Genomic DNA, 23,903 nt, shown 5'->3' on the forward strand with positions numbered 1-23,903 from the left:
TTTAGAAACTTACAAAATCTTTTAGGATGGCACATAGTGTACCTAGGTAGTTCAGCAGTGTTGTGAAGAAGACACCTAAATTATCGCGAAGTCCCATGCTGGTGGTCTGGAGCTCACCCTAAATCTTTCACTGAATCAAGTCAAAAGGGAATGAGGAAGGGCGTTTTCTTGACCTTATTAAATATACTGTTCTATATGAGCAGTTATGGTGTTGCTGAGGATTATGGAGAAATTTGGGGAAAAAGTCTGGCCAAAAGAAGTTAGAATTGATTTTTCTATGGTCTCAAGATGATAGAATGTCAAAGCACAGGTTTTTTGTTGTCGTCGTAGTTTTTGTTTGGTTTGCTTGTTTGTTTTTCCTGAATTATTGACACATTATGGTGGTAAGATCTGACTATATTTGTTTGGATACTAATCTGAAACTTGGAAAGAAATTTCCTAAATGAAACATCCTGGTTCAATAAATTTTCATTTAGATCATTCTTGTACTTGACAAAACTTGTGACACTTGACAGGCTGCAGAGCCTTGACAGCTCAGCAGATCAGTAGAGAACTATTTGCTGTAGAATGAAGCCTAAATATTTTCAGCACTACTTTTCTGAGGTAGATGAGATACCATTAACTGAATGAACTGAAGCTAGGTGAGGAATTTATATTTGTTTTGGTTTAAATTATAATGAATTAAAAATATTTTTTAAAATACAAATGAACATCATTTAAGCTCTGGAGGACCTTTCTTTCCTCCTCTGTCTTTACCTTGTTATTATATGCTGATCTGATGTGTGACAGGGATTGTCTTCATTCACAAAGTTGTCCAGAGAGGTGGTAGATGTCTCATTCCTGGAAACATTCAAGGTCAGGTTGGACAGGGCTCTGAGCAACCTGATCTTGTCAAAGATGTCTCTGCTCATTGCAGTGGGCTTGGACTAGATGACCTGTAAAGGTCCTTTCCAACCCAAACAATCCTATGATTCTACATGAATTCTTTTGATCAGACTTCTTTGCAGTGACAGAATAACTTCTGATCTTAACTCTGGCATTGTAATCTCAGGATCAGCTAAAGTAGGAATAATCCATTATTTATGTTAGCTCAGGTCAAGTGATCTTGTAGAGAGTCATAACTGTCTGATCAGAAACCTAGTGTACATAAAATGCATGATTTACAGTTGTTGCTTGAGCTGAAGAGTGGAGATTCCAATGATGCATTTATATAATAAAAACAAAGCTCAACTCTTACCTATGAAATAGGTAAGGAAATATTTGAAGAATCCAGGTACATTTTTAGTCTGAATATTAAATATAAGATTAAATTTGGGGGGAAAAAAAAAAAGTTGGTGTTTTTGTTCATTTGTTTGTTTGGGTATATTTATTTATTTATTTATTTATTTATTTATTTATTTATTATTCCACTCCAAATTATGTAGGTTTATCTCGTATGGAGTTGTCCTACCGGTATGTAGTCATATCTTGTTTAAGTATGACTAGCACCATAATTACAACATCAACATGATCACCTGCTTAATTATTCTTTGCTTTGTTTCATTCTGTTATTACTACTTAAAGCTTACTCTGTTCTTTAGATGTGGGGTTATTTATATTTAAAATTATTTAAAATCTTCCTTTTAACTGTTGGGACTTTCTCAAGATGACAGTTAAAAAGACTTCTCTCTGTATACTCCTATTGTGTTTATCTCGGTTGTATAATACCTCTACTTAGTTCTTTTTCCTCTGTTTCCCCTGTTTCATTCTTATAGAATAGTTTGCGTTTTCTTCCTTTTCTCAAAATGTAAAAAAACCCAACAAAACAAAAAATCCTCAAAGATAATAATAAAAAAAATATTTTCTGCTTTCAAGAAAAGCAGAAATTTGTTGCATCTCCTCCTTTATTTTCCTTTCTTGTGGAACATTTATCCAATTGTGTGAAACATAGTTCCTTTTGACTACCTTGATTCATGTCTTCTTGGTCACTACTGAATATAGGTACATGATGCACTGATTTTTCTTTTTTTTCCTAAATTGTACTTGATCTCAAATAATAACCTTAGAAATCTGAAGCTACAAGAGAAACAATGGTGAAATATAATTTCTTCCTCCCTAAATGGACCCAGGTGCTAGCAGAGGCTTCCATCCCAGAATCAAAACCTGCTGTTATCCCAGTCCCACCCACATTGTGAATTCTGATGATTCGAAGTATTATTTTCAGTAACAGTAAATTTACAAATGTTAAAAAATATAACCAAGTGGACTGTTTAAACCTAGTTTCAATCCACAAGGACCCAAGAGCTTGATAGCTACTCTTGCAGATCCCCGTATACCATTGCCTTTGATGGTCTCCGATATATTGAGGTGAAAAGTATTCAGAGTCTGCATCATATGGTGAAAAAAAAAATGAAAAAAGGCCCAGAGTGTCCTTGGAGTAGTGAGATCTGCTTGAGGTAGAAGTTCTCATCAATGGAGAAGAGGTAGACTTTAAAAACATAGCCATATAATTCACACATCAAACTATAGAGAAAGTATGTTTTCTATTACTTTGTAATTAATAGGTGATATCCAATTCTGCTGAGTTCTTTCTTATGGCTGTGTTTCAAAATTCGGCTCAAGCTCCAAGAATGTCCAAACTGTCTGTATGCATGGCTTGGGAGAGGGTTAGGGTCTTCCAGAGATTTTCTTACATGCAAACTCAGCCAACACAATGTCTAGTCAGTTTATAACTATTGATATAAATCATATAATGTCTTATGGATGTAACATCTAATAGGCCAGACAAATAACATAAAATCCCTCACAGGAGTTTGGGTGCAGCAGACAGTAAGGAGGACATAGCTGCATTGAGTTACAGGCCCATTGGGCCTGTGCTGTGAGTGCATAAAGGTCACTGCCAAAGCACTCATATCTGTTGTCCACTAAGGAGCTTGACTAGGTTGTGGAACTACTCATTAGTCCATAGAATCATGTCACTCTTGTCACAAAGGCACGAGAACGGGAAATGACAGTCCAAAATTATGCTCAGAGTAAGAAATTGAGTTCTCTTCTTCCTTCTTTTTGTTTTGTTTTGTTTGGTTAGGTTGGTTGGTTGGTTTTCTTTTTTTTTTTTTTTTTTACCAGTCTTGTCCTTTATAGGGGTTTGTGATTACTTTCTGTTTTAAAATTTTCTTCATAATCAACAAATCTAGAGGCTGTTTGTGTTAAGAAAAAATTTAAACTTGAATCAATAGAACATCTAAAAGAGGAATTCTTATTCCAGTGCTACCTGAATTCATCTGAATTCTGTAGTTTATACGCTGATGTCTCCTGGCAAATCTTGCATATATTATGCTAATTAAAACCTTATCATGTTGATCTGAACACAGGATCTTTCACTACCCACTTGTTATAGTTTTTCTGCATTGATCTACTCATGTCCTAAGGACTGCAATAGCATCTGATATTTCTACTCAAAATCTTAAGACGGAAATAAACCATCCTTTGCTTTACGATGAAGAGACAATCTGAACACATAAATGTTGCAGCTATTCTTAAATGGAAGCAATGGGAAGTCAGTCTGGACAAAATGGCATTAAAAGAATGATGTGAAATACAATATGTCAAACATTTACTGTGACAAAAAGCATATGCTTTTCAAATGGTGAAAACAACATAGCATCCATCTCACATTTGGAGTTAGAACACTGCTGGTATCCCTGTTGAGAAAACATTGAGATATAGGTTATAGAAGCCCATCAAGAAAAAAAGATATATTCAAGTGTGCAAAAGAAGTCAGCTTGGAAAAGAATATTCTGTTCTCTAGCTGTTATTTCAATAAATAAATAAAGTGCCTATATAAAAGCTCATATCATGTAACTCAGCTGCTTCTAATAATGTGATCATGGTAAATTTTCCGGAATTACCACATTAAGCAAAACAGTACACTTGCTTACACTGTGCAGGGCTACAGCTGATTTGCAGCTTTGTTGACCCTGGAGAGAAGCCATGGCTCTGCATAGCCACCAGGCTTGCAGAGTGACATCTACCTTGAAAGACAAGTGGAGACCAAGGCACAAGATCAGGCACTACAGTGTTTAGCTGAGGGTCTTCTCCTTCCCCATTGAAGGTGGATGTGACAAATTTATAAACACTCATGTCACTGGTGATGTCATCCGTTATGTCATCCCTCTCCCCAGCTTACTGATCACCATTTTTATAAAGCATGGCTCTTAGACAAAGATAAGTAGGTATCTTAAAAGCACCTGCCATATTTTGTGGTATCCGTGGGCCTCTATGGGCAGCGTGTGTGATCCCACTGGTCTCCTGTAAAGGCACTGATACTCTACAGGAGGAAAGTATCTCTGGCTAAAACTACTGAAGAAGGAGTTTACCTCACATCATGATGTACTTTAGTGATAATTTCATTTGTGTTTGGAGGCTGGGATATTCCAGGAAATTTATTCAGTATCTCTGGCCTCTGACTGACACTTATTTACATTAAATACAAAGTTATTTAATTCAAATAGGGCAATATGAGTTCTGCTGAATGTTATTCTTCAGCTTTTCAATTTTTCATTACATATTATGTCATGTTTGAGTAAAGATACTGAACATCTATTTTCAATAACCAGCTTTGAGATCTGACTAATGGTTCATCAAAAGAAGTTATTAAATTAGATTTGGTACTATTTGGAATTTGGGACGCCTAGCTTAGGCTGATTTTTTACTATTTTGACCCAAACAGCTCAAAATATTTTGAAACCAAGATTAACTTTTTTTGGTAAACTTTTCCTCAGTGATTTTTCAATGTTTTTAAATTAAGTCTCAATGTTTTGTGACAGGATATTTTTATTAGGAATATACCTTCTGTCTTGCTGTCACACTATATCCTCCTGAGAACATGCAACTCAAAGGACAAAGAGACTGGACAGAACCTTTAAAGGTCGCTTCCAATCCAAACTGTTCTATTCTATGAACTTTCTGCAACTTTTCTGCAATTGCATTTCTGCAATATACTGGATTGAGATATACAACCAAGCCACTGAACTGAAGGAAAATATCTTTTCTACCCTACATTGATTAATTTGCCAGTGTCCAACCAATATGAGATAGAGGGGTAATCAATTTGAATGGAGCCAAAAGAAAGACCCTAGGATAAGCCTAATGGAACAGTATTGGGAACTAGAATTTGAGACTAAGTTGTAGGCAAAAGGAGATGGGAAATTACAAGCAGGATGTTGGGACAGACCACCAGGGAGACAAAACTGGAAGCTGGGCTGGGTCAGTCGTGTTTTAAAACTAAAAGTCTATAGGCTGATTTTCACCTTTAAAATATTCTGAGGGCAATTTCAGTATTGATATAGTAAATTATTTGTATTATTTTATATATCAAATTGTCAATTCTTCTTACACCAAAGTATATTCTTCTCACAGCTTTAGCAATCTTGAAATTTTCTCGTTATTTTATAGTCTTCTTTTTATGATTTCTCTTCTCAATTAAGGGAGAAAGAACTTTGTGGGAGTAATTTATACCACATTCATGTGGGTGCCTAACAAAAGTGGGTTAAATTGCCTTTGAGTGTTCCTCTCCCCTTTTCCTGCAAAAGGAGCTTAAATTACATACTGAGATCACATGTCTAATTCATAGATGGCTAAATGAGGTTAATTCCATTCCTATTGCTGTCCTATTGCGCAGATTTGCTAAGTTTTGCAGGTGTGATGAGAACTGAACCACAGGAGGCAAGCTTATGCCAAGGCTTCCTTCTGGGATATTGCACAGTAACATCCACCCCCTCCTGGCTGACCTAGGTACCAAGTCTTCCACACTGCTGTGTGGAAGTTCTTGACATCATGGCACAGCAAAGAAATGCAGAGACCCAAAATCAGGAAGCAGACACTCCCTTTCTGTGTAGATGTAGTCACTGAGGAAAATGAAGCCATACTGGTTTACAGTTTTCTCAGGAACCTGGTATTTCTTTCTGTTACTTGTTCTCATGTTGCAGCAAGGCCTACTTCCTCTCTCACATGAATTCAATGACTACCAAGTTCAGATTTAACAGAAGATATAGGGGCTTAGGTAAAAACTTACAACCCAGCCAAGGCTACATTTGGCTAGTAAACATTACTTGTCAGTAATTTTGACTCTTTTTCTTATGTTCAGGGCTGTGATACCTCTGTAATGGATGCACTTGGCAGGAACAATCCTTTATAATAATCTAAAAGCAGACATAAGTAAAACAACCCAAACCACATCCATTATTAATAATTGATGTTCATTCAGCATTGGTAAGCATTGATTATAGGCTTAAATGGAAATTCTTTGCAATATTGATTTGGATGCTTTTGACTTGAAACTAAAAGCTGAATGTAGTTAATGGAAGTGGGTCACATTTCTTAAAAATTAAGCAGTCTTTAAGTTTGTGTGATTCACTATCCTATTTTTGTGTGATAGACTGTATGTCCTTGAGGAAATGTCAAAAATATGTTAAATGTTCGAACACTTTAAAATGGACTAGAATAACAAATAGTCAAAAAAACTTGTAATAAGTTTTGAAATTCTATTTGCAGTATGTTGGGAAAGAAAGATGATTTGTTGAAGAAATAGCTTTTTAAAGAAAAAAAAAAGTAATGAAGAAATGGGGAAGAGAGAGAGAATGAAAATTAGTGGCTACTTAGTAGGAAGGCATTGTACCAATAGGTTTTTCCTGTTGATTCTAGTGCTTTATACCAGTGTCACAGTTGTTCTGAATCCTTGGCTAAAAAATATAGGGTTGCAAGAGTGTTTAAAGACAGGGAAAACACAGAGTTGGAGGAAGCACTTAGGTAATTGATACTGTAATACATTCTTGGAGAGCAATGTCTGATTGGAAGTGAATTGTAGGTTTTGGAGATTATTCCATTTCCATTTCCATGAAATGTCTGAAATGTAAGTACAAATTTCACTTACCATTAAGCATTAAGCACTTACCATTAAGAAGTTCCTTTTCTTTTTTTTTTTTTGGTGCTTGTTTCAATAGTACCGCTGAGTTTCCTTTAAGAATGACCTTCACTTCAACCTCCAAAGTAATATAGAAAAATGTCAACGCAGTGTAGACTAATCTTTACTATTTACTAGAAACTTGTTAATAGAAAAATTACTATTGCAGAATGTAATGTGAGTTTATATGTAACTGCATTTCTTTTTAGAAGATATGTAAAAAGATTGGAAGAACATCTAGACAAATACTTGAGTTGTTTAAATAACAAGTGAAACTAATCAAAGCACTTTTGCTGTTGTAATTAATCATTAAATCCTTCTTTACTCAGTCAAATGAGATTTTCAAATAGAATTTTGACAAATAAAGTACATCTTTTCTACTGTTTAATGTACCCTGATGAAGTGCTACATAAAAGCTGTATAAACACTAATTTTGATTTAAAAGATCACAGAAAGAAAACTGAAGTAATAATTTCAAAAATACATCTCATAAAAGGCGTAAAAAGCTGTTAGCTTGTAACACATAACTAGAAGTAGGGAGAAACCAGGGCATGAGGAGATATAGTCAATATAGTTAGTATTCTGTTAACAAGATATTTAGCGAAGCTTTACGCTATAGAGAGTTTGCCCTAAACTTTTAATCTTCAGTTGTGAATCTAATAGACTATATGAAAGTTTTCATCAAATGTGATGGAGTAAACAATTCAAAATATGAGACTACCCTGTTTCCCTGAAAATAAGACAGGGTTTTATATTAATTTTTGCTCCAATAGTTATTACTTTTTCACATGGATAGCTGCCTGGACACTACTTAAATTGACTTTTTTAATGAACTGTAACTAGGACTTGTTTTTGGAGTATGACTTATATTTCGAGCATCCTCAAAAATCTTGAAAAATCATGCTAGGGCTTATTTTTGTGGTAGGTCTTATTTTAAGGGAAACAGGGTAAAATGCTGAAAACTTGCTTAGGTAAGATTGTAAGGGATGATTGCCTTTGACATACCTACATAGTGTCCAGGCAGCTATACATGTAAATAAGTAACAAGTTTTGGAGCAAAAATTAATATAAGACCCTGTCTTATTTTCAGGGAAACAGGGTAGAAGAAAACATTTGAAAGGTTGAGCTGTTCCAGTAACATGAGTTTTGCAACTATAAGGCCCATGTGACTCTCTAATGAAGTTGCAAATGTGTAAGGGACAAAAATAAATTGTACTGATTTTAAGCCTATGAAATAAACTGCCATACTTGCACTACAGGGTACCTGCCAATGACATACAAGTCAGATGTATTGTTTAATAAAAATGTACCTTCTATATCCTTTTATCATAGCATTCGGCCAGAAAGGCTTATGAAAATAACGGGAACTTATTTTGCTCTATAAGAGTCTTTGACATTAAAAAAAAAAAAAAAATTAACTTCTTGGCTGAGAATTTCTCTAGTAACCCTAGTAAGACAGGCAAAAGTCAAAACCAGCAAAATTAATATTTATTAATCAAACTTCATCTAATTTAAATCTAATCTGACTAGTAACTTTATTCCATGGTAATTAGAACTTCATTTCTGTAAAATGCTCCTTAGTAGAGCTCTAAATCTTAAAGATACATTAAATACTATTGTTGTGGAATGCAAGAAAATTGCCACGAGTCTGCTCATAAGTTTAAGTGATCATTTTTCTTCTCTCCCTGAATTTTTTAGAACAGCAGCCTGGCTCTCATGTGATGCAGCCAACTACAACACTGGCTATGATGTTTTACTAGAAAAGTAGCATTTAAGCCCATACCAGTTTTGCTGAGGACTTAACATGTCTGTAAATAGCCCAGAGTTTGTTTTGGTTTTATTTTTTTTTTTTGCTGTTGTTAATAAAATCCTGCTACTAAAATATCTAATAAAAGACAAAGTGATGATTTTTTTAATGTGATTTATTTTCCATACTAATATAACAAGTAGGCCAAGGTTATTAAGATTCCCAATGTAAAAAACTTCTCTTGGCAGCCTGACTGCTGATGCTGGGCTGGATGTTCAAAGGGAGAGTCTCCTCTACACATCATGATTGCCTGCCAAGGGGAAGTAGTGAATGAATCCCTTGTTTTGCTTTGCTCTGGTGTGCGGCTTTTGCTTTATCTCTTCAGCTGTCTTTATCTCAACTCACGAGTTTTCTCACTTTTACCCTTCCAATTCTCTCTTGCATCCCACTAAGAGGAAGTGAGCAAGTGGCTGTATGGTGATTAGTTGCTGGCTGGGGTTAAACCACGGCACCTATTCAGCAGTAACTATATGTTCTTTTTTGGCTCAGATTGGATCTGGGGCCTCATTCACAGTAGGGCTAAAAAACTAATACTTCGAATTGAAATGAGTTTGGAGAATTGATTTTGATGATACGGTGCTTCTGAAAAGCTAATTGCTTTATGAAAATCCCCACACTTAACAGACAAACTTCCTGAAAAGGCTGTCTTCATTCACTCCATGCCTTAGTTCTTAAGTTTAAAGCAGAAATAATATTTGCATCTAACATTTGCACAGAGTAAAAGCATTTAGTATGGCTGCTGTGAGAGAAATCGTGACACAAATCTTCAAAATGAAAGCAAGAAGGAGTCACATTAATAATAGTCCCCAGATTCCTAGCCTTGCTGTTTACCTCTGTAACCATCATCCTTCTCATTAAAAAAGTTACACTGTAAATGAATGAATTAGATCTGAAAACAAATTGCATGATTTATTATTTTCCAAAAATAAAGGAATGTTTTCATAAATCATTCCATACCCTCTTATTTTAATACACAATATTTTTTTCTCAGTAGGTCCCCAGAATTTTGAACAATATTCATTTGGTGATATTTGTGTTTACAGTGAAATATTTGTGCTGCAATAAAGCCTTTTGGTCTCAGTTGACAATGGAAACATCATTGTGATAAATGTATATATTAGGAAAACAGGAAAGATCCTAAATAATTTACAGTTTGTGAATAAGATGGGAAACAACATTAACAGTGAGAAGAGGAACTGTCACCAATGAAGAATTTGATATCACCACTGTTTAAAATCAATCGTATTAAAAAATTAAATACAAATTCATGCGAAGAAACCCACAGCAACAGGAAAAACATAAAACATACCGCTATTCTATGATTCTCTATCTTTTAATAGGAAGGTTACTTCATAATTTGGACTTTGAGACTTCTACCCAAGACCTCAAAATATACCTAGCAGAGTTTTTGTAAGCATCAATTTTAATTAATTTCCCTTCTTCCATTTTAAATGTCTACATGTTCTAGAAATGCTGAGCTATGTGACCACAAAAGAGAGTAAAAATGTCAGTTCCCATTACTCTCATGGATAGTTTTTTGAACTAGGCACAAATGGGAGGAAGCATATGGTGTACACAGCTTATTTTCTCTCCATTCTTTACCCCAGAGCAAGGAGTCCTGGAGAGTGACAAAATGGACAGTAGACTGGTCCTCATTTAGTGAACAGAGAGTTGAACTGGTATAAATAGTGTCACAGCCTTCCTATCCTGAGATCAGTATGTGCCAGCCCATTCTCTCCTACAAACTTAGGCTCCATGCAAGCTATTGTGAATGTCACCAGCTGTACATAGCCCTGAGGTATGACTCTTTCTTAATCATTTCAATGCAATTTGCTTAGGACAATATTGAAAACAACATTCATAAAATCCTGAAACCTTGTTTGCAGAGGCCACAGGGTAGATAAGAAAAGAAATGGGGATCTCTGCACCCTCTGTAGGCTTCTGAAGGATTGCTTTCCTTGAGGAAATTTCCTTGTAGATGCTAATGCACTGGAAATCTGGCCTATGTGCCCACAGGCTAAGAATGAAGCAAACTAGAGAAAATTGTTTATGAGGAATTCCTCTTCTTTCTCCTGTTCATTTGCTTGCCTTGGAAGACTGATTATGCAGTCTGAACTTAGCGGCCTGGACTTAGCTGGACTTAGCCAAATACAACATTCATGCACAATGTAGTATTTCAGCTTGCCTCCTTCTTCGGGACTTCAGCAATGACCTGCAATGATCATGCTGTTTCACAATTAGACCTTGTTTGCCCACAGGAAGACCCTGCCAATATATAGTTATGAAAATGTGCTGAGTTAATAAGCAGACATATCATCAGGAAAGTTTATGTTTTTCCTAGTCATTTGAATAGTCTATAATGTGATTATGATGTCTAGGGTCATGTAGTCATAGAGGGACATGTGAGATCACATGAAGTGCAAATGGAGGCGTGTGTAAGGGAGATAAAGAAAAACCCACAGGACTCGCAATAATAGTTCTCTGGTAGATTTGTAACTGCTGCCTTACCTAACAACATTTGACTAATTGAGTTAAATATTCTTCCAATTTTCATAGTCTTTTTGTGTTCAGAGCATCCAACTCAGATAAGACAGAGAAATGCAGAGGTGTCTTCATCCATGCGTACAGTAATGTCCTAGGTTATTTTTGTGGAGTTGCTTCATCATTACAAGTAAGGCTATCGAAATAGATCAGCCTGCAACTTTATATTTCCAACATATGTCTTAACAATGACAATGACATTTGTCTCCACGGTGGATTGCATAGATGACTTTTCATTACGCAAAGTCTTTGATTCTTCTTTACTAGTAGGTAGCTAAATAGAGCATCTTCTCACACCACTTCTCCACACAAATGCATTTATTTTCCCAATATACAAGACTAGTAACCAATGTAGATTTATACTGGATTACCTAATTACCAGGAATTATCTGCAAAACCATAAATCCTGCCTACCCTTCAGACAATTACTCACAAAGCTGAAGTCTGAAATTTCACTACTAGTAGGTAACCTCAAGTAAGTTCAGGTGAGATTCCATCAAACCTGTGTAAAATATAATAGAAAACAGGCTATCTTTCTACTGATGATTACAAGATTTTCAGGAAGGAAATTATATTTTCTCTAGGCAATGACTTCTCTCTTGCTGTTTTTTCAAACTGATATCCTGACTGAACTCTGCTGTATTCATACCTTCATAGCCCTTTGGAGGAAATCCTGGCCAGAATGTTGCATGTATCTGATTTTGTAACATTTTCCAAACCTGACATTCTTTTCATGTGGATTTAGTTCAATAAGAAGAACTGATTAACCTTTTCAGACTGCATGGGATTTCATTAAACTGCTAAACTAATAATTGCATCTGTATCAAATTGGACTTTAGGGTAAAGTTAGCTGTTGAAGGACCTTGACCCTAAAGTCTCATCTATTTTCGATTCCAATCTAATGAACACATTCAAACTTCATTGCTTAATTACATCATGCATCAATGAATTTTGCATCTTGATTAGGTAATAATTCTATGTGATTCTCTGGATCACTTGAGGATACACCCATGAAACATGCTGCTGAGTTCTAACAAGGGCATATATATATATGCTTTAGACTCATTAACATTTGTTTCCTATCAACCCAGAGATATTTATGTTTCATTTAATGATAAGACATGCATCCATATTGTTGGTCTCTCTTTGTGCTCTTCAGTATGTGTTATACTTCTCAAACATTGTTTCATCTCTCACTGCAATACTGACTAGAGCATCAGTCTGATAAAATTTAAGGGGACAGGGAGATATTGGTCTCATATCTCAGACTTTCTGTTTAGAAAAAAAAGACTCATCTTAGCCAACTTCAGTAGTTGTATTGTTCTTAGCTGAAGGGCTGTTCCTCACCAGCCCCAAGCCATTAAATTTCTTGAAATATGTATTCGTCCTGGAACTTTCTCTTCTTTCCAGGTTGTTCTGTATGTTACCCACACATCATTTGTTTGACAAATGGTATACAAAAGGCCTCCAACGTAAAAATTTCAGTGAAGAAACAGCAGAATACATCTTAACATTGGTTTTCTTCGTCAAAGCTAAAGATGAAACGTAAGATATAGCGAATGTGGAAGAACACTGGCAAAAACAAAGTATCTTGGACAAAACTTGAGTTGCAAAGAATGCTCACTAAGCATGAAATACATATAGCAGGCTGTGCCACATAATCAGTGTGGACACTCTTTTCATAAGGGCCACCTGCAGAAGCAGCTTAAGCATGGAGAATTTCCCATAAAGATCAGAGTAGTCAATCTTATTTTACAGATTTTCATGAGTTTAAAAAAGCTGCAAGGCCTGAAAAAGACAATGTAAATCTTGTACTATAGATCTCTGTTCCAGGAAAAACAACATCTGACATGCCATACTGAGAACAAACATTTCTGGCCAGCAATGCAAATGCACTTGTAACATCATTAAAATAAATTGCATTTGATATATTTACAGTTTAGATAGTTAATAGCAATTAATATCTATCAAATAATGCTACTAATTTTCATACTTTGAAGAAGACTTTTTATCATCCCATATATGCAGTTAAAGTTCTTTCAAACTTTGTAACATTTTTTTTTCTATGGTGGTGACTGGTGGTTTATTTTATAGAACAGACCTTGATTACACCTGTAATCTATTATTTTGCAGTGTATCTTCAGGCTATCATGATACCTTGGAGGATGTCAAGCTCTGTAATTAGAGAATCTCTTAACTGAAGAGCACTAAAGGAAGTCATTGCAACTGTCAGCAGTTTTTCACTTTTCACATGAGGACACTGTTTGCTAATTGGATTAAGTCTAGTTCTGGCTGTAAACTCTGCAAGCAGTAGTTAAAGAAAAAACTGCCATGTCACACCTGGTTTGTGGGTTGGAAGGTGATGAACACAGCTAATAAAGTGTAATTTAGAGCACAACCCATGCACATAATTAACTATGCCTTATTTCCTTGATTAAAAATCTGCTTATCAATGATAATAGCTCGACTAAAACACGAGGTAATATTTTAAGGTAGAGTAGATACTTACATTACCTGAATAAGATACATGTTTAAATGTGCTAAGTTTCTATTATGTGGCATTACTGTCCCTTTCGACTAAACAGTCAGGTAACTTTCAGAGTCTCACAAGTTATATCTTTTTCTACAGTGGAAAAATCAAATGGACTGAGATACTGTTCTAGTACAATCCAGCCTACCTCTGAAGTTTCTGTTTCACAGAGCAGTACCATCAAATTTCAAGAGGCAGCTGCTCTGGCAATCTAAGACTGCGAGCACCCCGCACAGAAAGTTTTTATTTCTCTTGACTAACTCTCAGGACCCTTTTGTCAATGTTTAGCAACTCTTGATTTCTGTTGATTTTAGAATTTGCTGTCTCAGTCCCTTTTTTCCCATGCACAAATACTGACAAATACATACCACTAAATCAATTCTCATCCCTCTGCATTTGCAGTAAGAACGGCCTCAGGTCATGGTTACTGTTGTCTCAGTCATCATTAGCATTTAACTCCACCATTATTAAGCCTGAGGTGAAAGACAACGTAAATAAGGTTTATGATTTCTCAGTGATCAAAGACAAGCTTTCAGTGAGCTATACAACCTCTGGCATAACAGTATAGTTACACTGTTGGGTGATTTCTTGAATCTTTATGGTTCCTAATAAGGTATGGATTCACGGCTTATGTTCAATAGTACTGCAAGGGAGGATAATCAAGAACTGATGACTTTGCAAAGGTTTGGAATTTCAGTCTAAAGGAAATTCAGTCTAAAGAACATTGACCTGACAAGTGTAGAGAAAAAGGAACACATGACAGAACCTAGAAGCTGTAAAAAGAAATTTGGTACACCATGCAGTGGGAGTAGTGGGACATTTTCAAGATGGGTTAAGGGGTTACAGACAGTTAGAGAACAGCTAAGCTGTGTTTGCAACTATCATTGTAGTAGCTGAATTCTTGAGGGAGCCATAGAAGAGCTAAAGAAGAGGAATTTACACATCCCTTTCCAAACAGTGAAAGGAAAAAAACGGGTTTTGTCCTGACTCTGTTTTAGTCATTGTGAAAGGGTATCTGTATAATTTAAAATACTACCATATAATTTCCATAACCCATCCAACTACTGAGGGGCTAGAAAAAAATCGGCTGAGGCTGGCTGTTTGTCTGGCAACTGTTGAAGGAGCTGAAGTTGAAGGATATAGCGTCTCAAGAGCTGGAGAGCCACTGTGAGAAGCTCATCAGCAGTGGTTCAGTAAAGTCATTCTGAGAAAAGTCATGAGGCTCTGGAAAGGTCCTGTTTGGCTGTCTAAAAGGGTAAAATAATTTTCTTTTCCTTACTGCATTGCAGAGAAGTCACGTTTTGTCAAATATGAAAAAAATATCATGTAGGAAGCAAATGCAAACCTGATTCTTAAAGGGAGCAGTGTGCATGAACGTGAACGAAGCATAACAGTCCCTCTGTAAGGTAGAGAGTCTATTGATTGTGTTAGTGATTTGTCTTTATAATGTGTATTCATTTTCTGGAAATTTATGAATGTGTTTACACTAATAAGATTAAGCCTGACAGGAGTACTCTGCCCTGTGATCTCCCATATTCTTGAAATGCGAGAGCAGCCTGTGAAATTGTTTTCACCCAGGCCAACAAATATGTTTCCTAAACATGAATTCCTAAACAAAAATCAGGAGTAATGCCCAATAAGCATTTGATCCAACTGCTGTGCTCCAGAAAATAAAAGGGTTTAATACTATGGACACAGATCATTCTGTGTTAGCTGGCCTCAGACCCTGAGATTCATTCCAGGCACATTCAATTTACTGGTTATGTACCTACATCTTCTTAATACTCAAAATCATGTCTTTTCTATCGTAAATCTCTATTTAAAAGTTTAAGGTTGAACTCTTAAGGAACTCTGGGATGTTTGCCTTTCAATAGTCTCTCTCAAAGTACTAGTGCGTTACCACTGAAGAATTGCCAAGTATTGTTAGATTCGCATATATAATATGGTCCCATGCATGACGTATATAAGGTGTGTCAGCTAGCTTGTCTGAGTCATTTAGTCCCTAATTTTTCACTTCAAATGCTAACATTTCTTTCTGCAATGATCATCCCTGCACCTCCTGAGTAGCTTCTACCCCATTGCAGTTTTGACTTCTATGTATTTTGATGACTTTGACTTGTGATTACTTGCAAACATTTTTTTTCTCTTTTTATTTTTCCATAAAGTGGCAAAATAGCTCTTTAAAGCCTTAGACTAAGTCCTTTTGATAGTTCAGCTGTTGTAAATGCTTTGTCTATAGACCATGACTTGTAATTTGCAATGTACTGTCTAGGTGGCAGTTTTACAGGTATTTGTCAATCCATTTTACTATATTCCTTGCCCTTGCTATTTTTTGTCTTCCACTGGCTCTATTCTCTTTTTAATTTTATTTTTCTTTTAACCCCTAATGTTCTCTCCTCTCTTCAAGAAAACAGGAAATTTTGCCGGTTAAATTTAACAGATTAAAGGGTTTCATATTCCACTATTATATATATAATGAATTCTATTACACCATATGAGCAATGAAAGCTTTTAATTTCATTGTAGTTTTATCACTGCAATAAAAGATCCTCTACTATTGGACTACTGAACTTCTACTGTAGAAGACTCCTTATGTAACTTTTTATGATGCCATGATGTGCTTGGGGTGTTCGGTTAGGCTTTCCCTAACGTACCAAGATGTTGGCTTTGCATGGGCTACAAATTATCTATATCTGTGTATGCATATACACAAATATTTATATACTCAAAGTTCAATGTTTGTTTGCAATAAAAGTCTCTGGTAAAATACTCTATATTTAAAAGACCACCAGTCCATGAAAGTATGCTATCTTCAGTAACCTTCAGTTACCTTCTCTTTGTATTGCAGATTTGGAGTGCTCCTATATAAAAGGGGAAGAGCTAAAAAAGTAGTTGTATGTTTAGATTTTGGGGTTTTTTTGTTGGTTGTTTTTTTGGGGGGAGCGGGTAGGTAGGAGGTAGGAGGCAGACGACCCACAGAATCATAAAATTTGGCTTGGGTAAAAGTAGTTAAAATGCAATTTGGATAAATAAAAATCTCTCCCACATACATGAGAACTATACTTCGATACGGTATTTTAAGCAGATAGATAACAAACTTGCAAAAGCAGAGCTGTAGGAAATCCAAAACTACTAGCAATTTGTTTCAATAGTAAAATAGCTGCTGTAAAAGAAATGAGTGAATTTTGAAAATTGTCAGTGAAATGTTTTGACACTTTCTGGAAAGCAGTTTGTTTTGAAATTATATTTTTGTTATTTTATCATGACTGAAATACTTTATGTTGATATATAAATTTATCTTCTTTTGTGCTTTTAAGAAGAAGAAAGCCATCTCATAATTTATTTTTCAGTTAAAGGGAAAACTTGGCCAAGAAAATCATAAACCCTTTATCAGCCTGTTTTAATGAAACAGAAAATCTCCCTGATATAAGGAGTAATGTAAATATATGTTTGAAAAAATAAATAAATGGATGAGAGAAGTCTGTCATTATGCCCTCTTATACTCTCTGCTTATGACTGGATGCATATTAAGTACAACAAATATCTAGAATACAGAAAAAGATCAACTCTTTTGATAAGTCAGAAGAGCCTGTGATGCTGCAAGTAACTTCCTCAGCCAGTGATATTGTACCTTCATATCTTCCACAGAAATAGGAAGGTCCAAAAAACCTTGCACTTAGGAAACAAAATCCTACTGAAAATGATGGAAAACATCCTCTTTATGACTCGTAACTAGGTGGGTAGGACTCTGAGAGTTCATGAGGTCCTTAAAGAGCCTGCATGTTGTAGAGTAGCTCATATTTTTCTGATTATAGCATTCAGTTTGGCCAAATATCTGATAGAACACATTACAATTGTTTGTGTAACATTCTAGGTTTGCTGATATATTGCAGGTGGTGGTCACACAATATGAGGAAATCCAGCTCTCGAAGTTCACCTGCAGTTCACCTGCAAAACAGCAAACAGGTACTTTAATTTTATCTCCTGAAAGTATATAATTTCAATTTCTTATCATTGTAATAAAACTTCAAAGTAACTGAACAGTAAGAAAAATAAGCCCTCACAAGCCACAGGAAAAAGCACAAATGGATTTCACAGCCAGCTACTAGAGTTTTCAACAGGTATCAATTTCACCAATCAATGATATGAGACTCATTTTCTTGTATGTCTATATTATTCCATCTAATGTACATCAAGGACAAGACTAGCAGTTATTCAGAGCTATCAAAAATACTCAGCTATTTTCAGATATGAGTATCAAGGATGCCTAGAAAATGGTAAGCTATTTCTTCTTTTTTCCCCAACAGTACTGTCTCTGCTTTCTAACTTGAACTAAGTTTTACATTTTTTATGCAATTCAGCTTTTAATGTCACTTCACAGAAGAATCACCACAAGACTTCAGAGTGTGTTTGGGTTTTTAAAGTATAATTTTTTCAAAGTGTGCTCTTCAGACAGATAATTTTTTGCTTATTTTCTCTTGTGATGACTTTCCTTCAAAACTGTCTGAAAATTGCCATATCTGAAAATTGTGAAGAAAAGCTGATGAAGACTGCATTTTCATCTTAGTCCTCTCCTCTTTTCTCCCTATCCTCCAATTATCTATCCTGGGAAATTTCTAATAAAATCAAATTCTGGGTCAGCTCTGTAATGGCCGAGCTAGGTCCTCAAATACGGTGAAGCACTTATTTTTTACCAGAAAAAAATACTGGTATTCAAGTTATCCCTCTTTTGGAATAAGGAACTTACCTGAAGGATTCCGGCCTTGAACCATGGCAAAATAGTGTGTCAGTTCATTCTCTCTTTCTCTTCCTGCCTTGATGAAAACCCCTGCAGTTCACTAGGTCAAACCCTTTCCCCATCACCCACACGGTGTGACCTGGTGAGCACAAGGAACTATGAAATGTGATGGAGTGGGAAGATTCCTTGAGAGTAAATTCAATGCCAACTCAATTACTGATTCTCTTTCTTTCTGTCTCTGTGTGTATGATGGGGGTGGAGTGCAGGGAAAAATTCTACTCTCTGTTTAACATAATAATATGTTTTCACAGTATTGTGAATGCTTTGATTGGAAGGAAATGTTCCTAAGGCAATGCTACAAGTAGTTTCTTTTTACCTCATAAAAGGTTTTGTGCTTTTTCCATTAAAAAGAACCCAACATATTTCATACAAACAACAACTGAAACCATTAATTAGTCTCAATTTTAATTAAATTATGATCCCCATTTAACAGTGATTAAATTGCAATAGCTAGATAAATTAAGACAAAGGCATTTAGTTTAATTAAATTAGGTATGGTATTGCTTCTTATTACCATTGTGAATGACTAACATAATGGAACTATAAACTTCTTCGCTTGATAATTTATTAATTTCTTTGTGCATGTAAATGTACCTTATCATTAAAAGAAAATTATTATCAGGATTACAACATTTTATTTTTTGAAAAAAATCTTAATTGGAATTTCAAAATAATTTCATACCTGAAAATCATTAATATAAAAAAACTATTTAACTTTAAAAATCTTAAATCCAGTAATGTTACATGTTTTGTCAAGGTACTCCTAAATAAAGGTGTCACGTACCTTTAAAAAAATACGGATGTATTTATTTTCGCCCAAAATGCTGTTTATTTTAATGCAATTTCCTCTGATTCCATGAAAAATATTTTAATTTAAAATAAATTTCTTGTTTTAAAGTTTCAACTTGTAAAATTTACCTTTAACTGTTTCTTACAATTCTGCTATTCTTTCTAATAGCAGGAATGCAACACTTTACTTCAAATTAGCATTTCACTGATATATTTCTTCTCAGATTTTACAGCTGAAAAAATAGTGCAAAAGCTTGTATGCATATGTTCATGAAGTTCAAATTTTGCTTGTAAAAGAAACAAATAGGGAAATACTTCAAATATAAAAGACAAATTAAAGGAGCACAAAGCATCATGTTCCTACTTGCCACTCTTTCATACAAGGCGTATTCAACGAAACTGAAACCCAAACTTAATTTTCTTTTCATCAATAACAAAGTGTCTTTAAGAAAAATATGTAATGTTTTTACCTCTACTAGTTAATATAGAAGCTAATGCATTGGATTTTAAAAAGAAAATCCATTTTGATATAAATACTCAAAAAAGCAACAGTTACACAGGCAAACAAGAGAGACACTTATCCTCACTGTGAAGGTGAGCAGAGAGTTCAGACTCTGCATTGCTTATTGCTTCTGTTGTCTTTTCCAAGTTTTGGTCATTTTCAGAGATACAGCACTGGACTAGATGGACCACTGAATTGAAATGTGGATAGTATTGTCATTTTCATAAGGTTTGGGGGTTTTATTTCCTTTTCTCCTAAAGGTTATTTCTATTGCTTAGAATTCTGTTCAGATCCCTTTCAGGAAACGCTATTTCTTTGGGTAGCTTCCCAGACACCAGAGTAACAATACATAACGCTGTGAGAACATGATTGAAATGTATGTTTTGCCAGAGAACACACATAGGTTAGGGCTTAAATCTGAGATTTAAGATCAGTAATTGCACTTTTGAAGTTGATCTTTCAACTGTCCCCATTTACTGAAGCTTCATTCACACTGTGGAACACGCGACCTGAATATTTTGTATGAAATTAAACTGGGAGATGCACTCAAGTTTGCCACCAGCAGACATGCTTTTCAAAGGATCAGGCTAGGGCTAGTCCAATCTAGAACCACACCAAAACACAAATAGAGTAGATTCTGGATCTCCAACACAAAGTCTTTTGCTTTACAAATTAAGTCCTATGGCACCCAAAAGTTTGCTGGAGTAGACTTGGTCAGAAAACAGCCTCATTTATGCAACTCTCAAAGAAAATATTAAAACAATGCAGTGCCTGTGTGCATGTTGAAAGATTGCTAATAGGAAAGGTTTGGAGGATTTGACCTAAAGTCCAAACTTTCAGTTATATTTTGTCACTATAGTAAAGGCTGATGCTTGGCAGACATTTCACATGTAAATAAAGCACAAGCAAGTATTTTCTGGCAACAAAAGAAATGGATTTTTTTCTTTTTATGAACTAAGTGGAGAAACAAAGTACTAGAGAAATTGCTGAAATTTTGGCAAAATGGTCTAAGAATTTATTACAAGGGAAAGCTCAATTTTCCTGCTAAGCAGGCTGTAATTGTGCCTAGTCTAAGCTTAGTCACTATCAACAGTTGAAGAACAATCTGTAGTTTTAAATATATATTTTAAAAATTCCGTAAATATATGAATACAATTACAAAGTGAACTTCATTTAAGAAATAAAAACCAACCAACACCCTCACCTTCCCCGGTTTTATTTCTAGAAATGAAATGAAATAAAACTTGAAACCTAGTTTCATTTAATATACAGTTACTTAATTTTATATTCCAAAATCTGTACTGAGCATTTACTCGCTGCTGAAAATAGATTTCTTTAAAAAAAACAAAACAAATCTACATCAGATATACCTTCAGATAAAGTGTAGAACTTTTTGGAAAAGATTTATTTGGAAAAGATCAAGAAACAGTAGGTATTAAGTTTGTCCTGGGTCTCTCCCTCTCTACCTGGATTGCTTTTCACAATCTTCGCAATAACTAGCAACTTTTTTTTAATGTAAATTATTTCTAGTTTCTGTTTGAGTCATTTTATATGATATAGTATAGTTACAGTATTACTCCCGCTTGTCTCACTGCAGACATGTCCCATTCTTGCAATGTTATATTCCATTATTTGTTTGACTAAGTTTGATTTTGCTACTGAAGTTGAAACTGCGTAAACAAGAGTCATTAGCAATTTGGGTCAAATTTCAATTTGATCCAGTATGGTTGCAGGTTGCATTAGGTAGCCATAGATGGTCAACTTCCCACAATTTAAGTAAGAATAGATGGCCGGAAGAAGAGCAATTTCAGTTTCTCTATGGAGAGGAAAGAGGTGGTGGCTTAGTCCTTTTTATCCTGCAGAGAGCTATCTAGAAATTAGAACCTGTAAGGACTCTACCCAAGAAAAGCTCTCTTTTACGGATGTGTTGTCAAATATAAAAGCTAATCAATCATGGGATTTAAATTATTGGAATACTGTGCTTCATTGATTTTGATGCTCATCGCTATATCTATCTATTCATCTATGGGAAGCTTATTCCAACTAGTTCTCAAAATAATAACAGGCACCTTTGGTGTTTTATACATCTGTGCTTAGAGGAATTCTCACTTTTCTATGACAGTGCTTTTATTATAATAGGACTTATGGATAAGAATTTATCAGGCTAGGCTGTATTTTTTCTCAAGATTTGATTAATTTCATGGCCAAATGTTAAGAAAATTAATAAAACACATGTTAATCTGATTCCAAAGCAAAAAAAAAAAATGTATCTTGGTCCTGGAAAGAAGCTCCCTTTATGACAGAAAGTATTTCTTTCATCAACTCTAAAGCCACTTGGAGTTATTAGTATGTAATTATAGTTTCAACAGCTGCAAAACCTAGAATTAATTATTCGTTAAATATTTGATCTTACTTACCTGTATTCTTTTAAATACATAGTGGAAGCGTTTCCTTTAGGTATAATCCATCTGTTTAGATGCTGGTTTGGGGGTTTTTTTTGGTTGTTTTTAATTGCTTCAGTAGTTTGTTTTGCTTTGTGTATCGGTTTTTGTTGTTGTTTTGGGGTTTTTCTGTTTGGTTGGTTTGAGTTGTTGTTGTTGTTGTTTTATTTTTACAGATAGGGGAAGATGTTTCACTAAAGCTGAAGAAAAAGAATGCTATTAATTTAGCAATGCATTTTTACACCTTACAGCGTAAATGTTCTTTAAGAATCTTTTAAGTTGTGAGAGAGATCAGTATTAATATTCTCCTCACCACAACTGAACTCTGATAAAAGACAGGAAAATGTATGTGCATTAAATCAGTGACTAGATAAAGAAAAGCTTCAGAAATGTAACCTAATTGATTTCTCAAAGTTCTGAAATATCTGGAAGTTCATTACATACTGTTGTTAATTAAGTATCCTAGTGGGTTTATCTAGCTGTAGAGAAGACACCTATTCCTAGTCACAGACATTAAAAAAGTGTCGAAGATACACAAGACATTTTGAATAATTATCTGCTTTTTGAAGGTCAAAGAATTCCTTCAATATTTAGGACAGTGTCTGACACATGTCAAACAGGTTCTCAAATTATAAACTAAAAAAGCACTGCTGTTCTCATTGAACTGACGTGTATTGAATTGAGAAGTCACAGCCTCTGTGGGCAGAAATCTTCTAAATTAGCCACATATTACTGTGCTCAATGGGCCTACTGCTCCAAATAATGCCAGTCACTTTACCCCATGGGACTGTAACAAAAACAGAAAAGAGAAAGAGAAATATTATTTCTCCCATTTGCTAAGCAAGTGCAAAATCCATTAAAAGAGCTTTTAAGAAATGTGAATGCTGCATATTCACGAAATCTGTATTTTGAGCTATAATAGCATTGAACAGAACAGGTGTACAGTCTCTCTAATTTCACTTTCATCAAACAGCCCAATAAAGTAATCCTATTCTTTGAAATAAGGCAGTTTTTGACAAACCAAGCTAAGGTAGTCTCTAGTCCCTTGTATGTTCAGGAAATGTTTAGAGGGATTATTTCAATATGATGCTACAAGGCAATGGACAGGGATGATAGACACAAGCTTTTCTAAAGGCAAAAGAGCACAGAGTATTAATGTCACTAACTGCCTATTTTCTTTATATGGAAGTAAAAATTACCATTGGCCTTATGAAAGCATGAATTATATGAACCAGTAAAGCTGCTTTAATAGGTTATTGGCTGGTGTTGTATAGCTGGCACTGTTTGTTTCAGTCAAAAAATATAATAATGCAATACTGAATTATAGTCTTTGAAGATGACAGTGAATATCATCTTAGAGTAACATTGTGGGAAAGCAAAGCTGTAAAGCAATAATAAAAAAAATACATATATTGAGTGCATATATATATGTACTTAACATATATTTCATTCTAACATTTATCCATTGGGTAGCACAGGTTTCCTAACATAATACTTTTTCACAGCATCTTTGTATGGTGTCTTGTGTGTCTGTTAAAGAATAAGCTGGCTGAGT

The sequence above is a fragment of the Caloenas nicobarica genome, chromosome 1 (assembly GCF_036013445.1).
Source record: "Caloenas nicobarica isolate bCalNic1 chromosome 1, bCalNic1.hap1, whole genome shotgun sequence".
Taxonomy (NCBI): Eukaryota; Metazoa; Chordata; class Aves; order Columbiformes; family Columbidae; genus Caloenas; species Caloenas nicobarica.